This window comes from Silene latifolia, chromosome 9, assembly GCF_048544455.1.
Source record: "Silene latifolia isolate original U9 population chromosome 9, ASM4854445v1, whole genome shotgun sequence".
Classification (NCBI taxonomy): domain Eukaryota; kingdom Viridiplantae; phylum Streptophyta; class Magnoliopsida; order Caryophyllales; family Caryophyllaceae; genus Silene; species Silene latifolia.
Genome location: NC_133534.1, coordinates 142,020,228 through 142,029,448, shown reverse-complemented (window position 1 = coordinate 142,029,448; position 9,221 = coordinate 142,020,228).

Below are 9,221 nucleotides of genomic sequence, written 5' to 3'. Positions count from 1 at the left end.
GTGCTTCATTACGGATCCTCCAAATCCAGTAGATTAAAGCAACATGGCATGCACCAATAAATCTCCTTTGGAGCTTTGTGACCTTCCTGCCAGCAGAGAACCACTGAACCAGATCCTGTATTCTGAACTTGATGAGCAGATATTTCTGCAGCAGACGAATACAATCCTTAGCATACACACACTCAGTCATTATATGATCATGACTCTCAGGAAACATTGCACAAACAGGACAGTGTTGATCTATCATGAGTCCCATTTTCAGAAGCCTATCCTTAGTAGGGAGCCTCTGCTTCAGATATTCCCACATGATAAAAGAGCATTTGGGAGGATTGAGGTTATTCCAACATAGGTACCTCCACTCTACCAAAGGTTTCTTCTCCCTCAACCAGGTATAACCAGCAGCAACTGTGTATTCACTAGGAGAATTGAGCCATCTATTGTTGGTGTAGGCTTGCTTAAACGTTTTCATAATTAGATTAATCTTTTTCCATGACCAACTACAGTCTGTAGGGGCCATGTAATCAGTCCAAGATCTATCTTTCATATAAACATGACTAACCCATCTCACCCATAAATGATCTTTTTTGTTTGCAAGCCACCACACAAACTTCCCAAGCAAGGCTTTATTCCAAATCTTAGCATCCTTTATACCAAGCCCCCCTTCATCTTTAGGAAAACAACAGTCAGTCCAACTGATGTTAGGTGCTATCTTATACTCAGACACTCCACTCCACAAAAAATTCCTACAAATGGCATTGATTCTATTTAAAATACCTGAGGGAATGAGAAAAATAGTAGCCCAATACGAATGAAGAGTTGCAAGCACAGAATTAACAAGAACTACCCTTCCAGCATAGGATAAATGCCTGGCTCCCCATCCCCTAATCCTAGCCACAATCTTTTCAGTAAGCTTCATACCTTCATTTTTGGTCAACTTCTTGGAGGAAATAGGGACCCCTAGATACTTGAATGGGAGAGAGCCCCTATGGAAACCAGAAACTTGCAGAATAGGAGCAATTACATCAGAGGTGACCCCATTGAAGTAAATGTCAGACTTAGTCTTGTTCATGCTCAGTCCAGAAGCCTCAGAGAAAGTAGAGAATGCACGCAACATCCACATAATAGAAGATTCATTACCTTTGCAGAATAACAAAAGATCATCTGCAAAAAGCAGGTGATTCAGCTTGAGATGTCCACACAAAGGATGAAATCTGAAGCTATCCTGTTGAGCCACCACTCCCAAAATTCTGGACAAATACTCCATACAAATAGTGAAAAGCAAGGGAGAGAGGGGATCCCCTTGCCTTAACCCTCTCTTACCTTGAAAGAATCCAAAATGATTGCCATTAACAGCCAAAGAGTAAGTAGGACTCGTCACACACGCCATCACCAAGTCAATAAATTTAGGAGGGAAATGCAGGGCTTTCATCATTTGCTTTAAAAATTTCCACTCCACTGAATCATAAGCTTTTTTGAGGTCAATTTTGATTAAACATCTAGGGGAAGCAGCCCTTCTATTATAAAGTCTCACAATGTCTTGACAAATAAGCACATTCTCCACAATATTTCTCCCTTTTATAAACCCACCTTGATTTTCAGAGATAATGTCAGGAAGAACTCTACTCAGTCTCTTACACATGACTTTGGATAAAATTTTATAAACAGTGTTGCAGCAAGCAATAGGGCGAAATTCTAAGACACTTGTAGGATTTTCAACCTTAGGAATCAGAGTGAGGGTAGTAGTGTTAGCTTGTTTGAGCAGCTTACCAGACTTGAAAAAATCTTGAATAGCCTCAGTGACATCAGATCCCACAATCTCCCAAGAATCCTTGAAAAACTGGCTGGAAAACCCATCAGGTCCAGGTGATTTAGTAGCTGGGATAGCCATCATACACTCCTTAATTTCAGCTGCTGTAACAGGAGCCAGCAGAATGCTCTGATGAGCAGCAGTCACCAGAGGACCCGTCCTAACAGTAGGTCCATGGACATTAGAAGTAGGAAGAGAGGTGCCTAGGAGACTCTTATAATAATCAGTAAAAGCATTCTCTATTCCAACACAAGTATTGTACTCCACTCCATCAACACCCTTGATACTCAGCACTCTATTGTGCACTTGTCTAGCTCTGATCGTATTATGGAAGTATCTAGTATTTTCATCACCAAATTTAATCCAATCCACTTTGGCTTTTTGGCTGAGGAAAGAGTGTTGAATCTTACTGAGTTGCCTATAAGACTCAGCAGCATCTCTTTCAGCATGAATTAAACAGTGATCAGCAGGGTTGTTATGCATTTGCACTTGAATCTCCTCCAACAAAGCTTTTGCTATACCAACTGATTTCTCAACATCAGCAAAACCATTCCTGTTCAACATCTTGAGAGGACTTTTTAATCTTCTCAGCTTGTGCACAAGCCTATACATTAGAGTCCCTACCACTGGCTTACACCAAGAATGCTGCACCACAGTGAGAAAGTTAGGATCCATACTCCACATGTTGTAATATCTGAAATGAGACTTCCTTGTAGCCCTAACATTCCTTCTGTAGCACACACAAGGATTATGGTCAAATAATCCTTCAGGGAGGAAATGAGCATAAGAATCAGGATACATCCCCATCCACTCAGAGTTGATCAAAAATCTATCAATCCTAGAAAAATTTCTTGAGGCAGGCATTTGCTTATTGTTCCAAGTATAAAATGCCCCCTGCCCCTTGATATCAGTTAAGCCACAATAATCAACACAATCTTTAAAATCAGCAATCTCATTCCAAACAACTTCTCTGCCAATACGTTCATTATAGTTGAGAACACTGTTAAAATCACCACAAACAGCCCAAGGGCCATGATATCTATCCTTCATGTCCTTAAGATGGTCCCATAAAATCAGCCTCTCTTCCTCATCATTAGATCCATATACAACAGAATAAAGGAAGGTATCCCCTGAAGCAATTTCCAAGACCTTAGTAGTAATCACCTGAGCATTTTTATGAAGAACAGTCACAACAAAAATTTGAGGGTCCCAAATAATCCATACTCTTCCACCATGATGATAATCATTATTGTTAGTCCCCTTCCAATGACTACCTATTTTAGCAAGAACACTATCAAAATCCTGACTCTTAATTTTTGTTTCAACTAGGCCAAATAAACCTATATTATTCTGAAATAAAAACTTTCTAACATCAACTTGTTTATTTGGACCATTTATTCGTCTAACATTCCAACTCCCTACACTATCCATTATTACTTGTGCCTGGTGGTTCCTCCTGTCTCCCATTCAATGATCCCCCTGGACTGCTAGTTAGGACCTCCACATACGACTTAGAAGGGGACCTCGTCACCACTTCTATGTGTTCCTGTCTAGACACTTGCTGAATAACTTGAACAGGGGTAATCAGATTGGAATTATGATAAGTTATCCCCCCAAATGGCACCTCAGGTACTGGTACCACAGGAGGAGTCTGTACAGTAGCAGGAGGCTTCTGAACAACTCTCCAGATTTGTTTAGGAGGCTTAGGTACTGGTGGCTTCTGTGGGGCAGTTTTCTTCTTGCACATACAAGTACTATGCCCAATCCCCTTACACGAATCACACACAAGAGGCTTCCATTCATATTCCACCAATATAGTCATCTCTTGCCCATGTTCATCCTGGACCATTAGCTTATCAGGGAACTTCTGACCAATCTCAACTTCCACTAACAGTCTGGCATATCCCAATCGAGTTTTATCTTCTGTGGCTCCATCTCGTTTTAAGAATTTACCCAGCAACCCTGCTAATTTCTCAAGACAAGTTTTGCCCCAAAATTTGAGAGGTAACCCACAAAGACGCAACCAAATTGGAACATACTGAACTTTCTCCTTACGCAGACTACATTCCTCAGTCCAGGGCTTAACAATTAAAGGTTTATTGTCATACATAGGGAATCCTTGCTGAAGCACAAGAGACTGACATTCTTTGGTAGGAAACCGGACCAAAAACACCCCATTAGGGAGGAAAGAAATCTTATCATATTTATAGACCCCCCAAAGTTTCTTAACAAACCCCTCAAGTAACTCCCATGGTGGGTTACTGCCTAATACATAACATACTACTGCAGTATCCCAGAATTTCAACTCATCTGTTACATCCTCCTTAGTAAACTTCAGAACATTCATCTCAGACTCATGATTAACCGAAGAAGTTTTAGATTTCTTACCAGAGACTTCAATCCATTCACGAGCATCCTCGGTAGAATCCGTTTCCGAGCCAAGTTCATCATCCACAATAGTACCAAGATCAAGCACCAGGATCCCCACAATCTCACTAACCTCTCGTGTTTTTTGAGCATCAGCAGATTGCGGAATCGCAGGTCGTCTCGTAAATGATGAAGGTAAATCCATATCCAACCTTAACGCAGAACAATTAGAGAAGGAAAGTCATTGTTTAGCTTTAGAACGTATTTTATTTTTTAATTGGGATTTTTTCTTATTGATTTTCCTCGCCATTTTTGCAAGGGAAACCCTAGAAATCAAGAGAGAAGGGAGAGCTTTCTCTCTCTAAAATCCATTTTCTTTAAGTCTGTGGGTGTTAATCTCTCTTTTATTTATTGTTCTTTATTTTTGTAATCATATTGTAAGATTTATGTCGAGAATACAATTAAAACCGATTTCTAAAACCCTTTGTTTAAATCCCTTTTTACGGATTAACAGGAGACAGACGTCGAGAAGGGACGCAGCAACTGCTGCGACTTTTGGAAAGGACGCAGCACTTGCTGCGCCTCTTCCTGAGGTTGCCGCCGTTCTTGCTTCTCTTCTTCTTCCTTCATCTTCTGTTGGTTTCGTCCTTTTGCTTTCTTTCGTCTTTGTTTGTTCTTATTTCGTTCACATGATAATTTAACATATTGTTCATCATCATTAACATATAATTAATCATCTTTTAATTCTCGACTCAAATCCCAAATAACCAATATTTGCGGGTTTTCGTCATTAAAGTCAAACCGGGTTGTAGAAATTCGATTCATTCATATTGAGTTTCTGAAATTAGACCTTTGATATATTCTTACCTGTTTATCATCGCGTCCATTATTAATTCGTCATATTTAACCTATTTATTCGTTTAATCCTTAATTTGCTAATTAATCCATTAAATCATGTAATTAATTCGTATTAATCGGTTTCATCCATGTTTATTGCTTTCATGACCATTAATCACATGTAAATAATCTGCTAATCACTTTCATCCGAGTCAAATAATATAATCAAGCCTTAAAATCACCAATTAACATTAACGATTTGCAATTCCGGCTTCACAACCAGAACTGAGCCAAGGAGGAAGACGAAAGAATCGCTGCGCCTCTTTAGAGGGGCGCTCTCTGCTGCTTTGTTCTGGTTGATTTCTGTCTCTGAACTCCCGTCTTGCTTTGACCTAGTTTTAGCTTACGTATTAATTAACTACTATTCGTATTATCACCTTTAATTCATGTTCGTTAATTTGTTTATTTATTTCTTTTCTCAAAATTATCCGTTTTAAAAGTATTTTCGACATAAATCGTTTAATCCAATGTAATTATTGTAATTTTCTATTGTTGTATTTATTTTATTTTCTTTATTGTATTTCCTTGTGTGCCTTCACATGTAATTCAACTTAAATCCCGACTTTGACATTTAATGTATGTTAAATTACGTGTTTACCGACTTAGCATTAATTCTCACATGTTAGGATTAAAACGTTGGATGCTGCATTGCATGCATATAATCGACAATATATCGAGTATAGACAATCTTCCCTAATCATTAGTAGAGGCCGCTATCGAGGCGGGCGGGATTAGGTGCTCGATCAAAAGAGCTTCCTAATACGTACCCTCACCCCTTACTCCAGATCTCTGTGAACATCCGTGTTCATTGGCATCCACGAGAGTCATTCTAGACATAGAATGCTAAGGGTAACGAGTTCTTGGTGTTCATGTCACTACTTTGTGTCTTGACATGACACGAGGTATTCGAACGGTTTCCAATTTTCCACAATAAATTTGTGGCGACTCCACAAATGCAAACGCTTGTTCTTTCCCAAGCGCCCCCGTGGTCCCCATTGTCCACAGTTTGGCGACTCCGCTGGGGATAATACACTTACGTGTAGCCAAAAGGGTGAAACTTGAACAAGGTTAGAGAATAGTTTGTACAAGACAATTGTCGGTTTTCATAACTCGGTCTTCCTAGATCGTTTCATTCGGCCTTCCTAGGCCCAACCCAACCCATTCGACCAATCGTCCCGTCTAAACAGTCCTAATTCTTATTTGGGCCTAAGGATGGATAGCGATTGACGTCAACCATACCATGGTACTTACTCTTGTTTGTATCAAGGACTTTCACTATTTGAGGAAATGGACTAGGAATCGGCCTTACTCTTGTTTGGTACGAGCCTCTCCACAGACCTCGGGTTTGATTGTTCGGTATGGCAACCTACCCTTTAAAACCAAAACCCTTTTAAATGCACTCAGCATCCCGTTATAATGCTTGTATAATGTTTGTACCATATGTGATCACCATTTCTAAACAAAACCATGACAATTTTTGTAAAATCAAAACCTCTCTTAAAATGTAAAAATTTTCGAAACATAGGCCTAATATTAGCGTAAAACCAGTCGAAATTCTGTCCAATTGTCAAGTCAAACTTCGAGCCTAAAACCCATTTCAAAACCAAATACAAAAAAAACGTAAAAACAAAAAAGAAACCAAAAAAAATCCAAAAAAAAGAACAAAAACGTTTTAATCAAAATATTTTCGAATCGTGTAAATGTAAATATGTAAATTCAATTGGGCTAAGTTAGAGTCAAAGTTCAAAGCGACTATGTCCTAGTCGGAACTCTGTCAAGTCATAAACCCGTCTCTCTTTACATTTTGGGTCTTTTCAAATTTCAAGTCAAGACCTAAGGCGTCACACCGTCATTTTGGACTCCCTACCCCAATTCAGTTAGGATCTAAGCATTTTCGACACCTCGAGTCACACGTTTCGAGGCTCAACACACGAGTCTCAATGGGCCTCATATTTGAGTCTAAACTACAACAACCTTCTTAACACCTATAAGCAAACCTCGAGTCCAGAATCAACATGTGTCGCCAATCCCGTCAATAAGGTCAATCATATTAGGGTCACTCCGTCAAAGTTAACACTCGAGTCTAAAGGTCAAGGTCAAAACACCATGAGTCCAAACACGAGAGGTCACTCACGACATTTCTTGGATTCACAAATCAAGAGTCTAGTCATCGCGCCTCATTACATGTCCTTTGTTTGTTGCCTTAGTATGCGTGATCCCATGTCAAATCAAGTTGTAATGTTCATCATTTTCTTCTCGGTAGGAATTCCGCAATTTCCAGTGAAAGTGTTCAAGAACGTTTATCTGTCGACGTCAAGGGACTAAGTGCTGCAATCATTAAGCTTCAGGCCACCATCGAAGACTTGAGCGCTTGTGTCATCAATATGGAAAACAAGATAGATATGATGAAACCTTTACCACCTTCTCATACCCTAAGGCCGGGGAATAGATTCAACACGACTCACCCATCTAAGAAGGACAATGAAGGCAAGGGAGTTAACCTCTTGCAAACTCAACCCAGAAGGCCGGGACGAGCTCAAAGGGAATTCCATGACCTCGGAACCACATATGAAGTAGCTCTACAAAGACTGATTTCCCAAGGAAAACTTCATCCAATTGGTCCAACCCCAGACCCCGAAAAGATATTCCCTAGATGGAAGGGCGATTCATATTCTCAGTACCATCGAGGTAGGGGACACGATACGGAGGAATGCTTTTGTCTAAAGCATATTATTCAGGATATGATCGAGGATCGCAAGCTTCCTGTGCCACCTTCCGCCAAGAAATTCAAGAAGACCGACCCTCTTGGCTCCAATATCATTAACCATGATGAAGAATCATTCCTGGATTGTTCTCATCTCCTCAATCGTCATGATGACAAAGAAATCAATGTCCTCGAAGACGAAGATATCCAAAATGGAATGCTTATGCTTTCCATGGCCTTCGACAACAAATTTGCCAAAATGGAGGGGACTATTGATAGCCTAAACTCTCGGCTTTCCAACATTGAAAACCAGTTCGCCGAAATGGGTAAGAAGCTTGATGCCCAACCTCTTAAGATGAAAAGTGTCCAGACAAAACCTCAACTTGACAGTCCTAAGGAGAAAGCAACAAATGGACAATCTATTCTTAGTTCTTCTCATCCGGGAATCAAAATCAACAAAGGCAACCTCATGGACCCTTCGTCAAAGAAACCTAACAACCCTCCAAGGTCATTTACAAAGGCTTCCGAAAATAAGGGCACACCTTCTAGGAAATTTACCAACATTGGTATTAGATACGCTGATACCTTTCAGAGACTCATGGAACAACGAATGTTGAAGCCTATAGGACCTACGCCTAACCCAGATAAGAAATCCAAATTCTGGGATGAGAATGCCTACTGCAAATACCATAGAGGCAAAGGGCATGATACAGAGAAATGTTACAAATTAAAAAACGGCATTCAGGATATGATCGAAAGCGGGAGGTTGTCCCTCTCAACCTTTAACCCACAAGGTAGCTTAGGCGATCCTCATGGATATGCGACTTATCAGGAAACTTTTCTTGACTATTATCCTTTCAGTGTTCCCAATGATGAGGACGACGTGCTCAAATGGGTGAATGCTCAAAGTCAAATGCCAAAGCCAGTTGCTGGAAGAGAAAACGTTCAAGCGTGGGCCGATGATTACGAGTCTAGATCTAAGATCGAGTCGAAGTCCGGATCCGAGTCTGATTCTTAGGCTTTCTATCCCATAATTTTGATAGTGTCTTTCTTTGTGTCCATTTCCATTCCTAGTGACAACCTGGGGGCTGTCCCATGAATCACGCGTCTTCTCGAGTCTATGTTAAATATATTTATTATTCATTTCAATAAAGGTATAATTTTCAATCCACATATTCTATCCTATCTCTTCCTTTACCCTTTTCCTGTGACAACAAGAATTGATTTGAGATATTTAAAACCGAACAACAAAAACAACACACGACAGTCAATGTGAGTACACTTAGATGATGTTCCATTCCAAGTTGTAGAGGACCTAAAACTCCGTGTTCATTTTTCTTACCTATTCCATGTCTGGCAATAGAAACCACAATATAACCCCAATTTAGACGAACATATCTCTAGAGATTCTAAGACGAATCCAGACCAACTCCTTTGTTGATGATC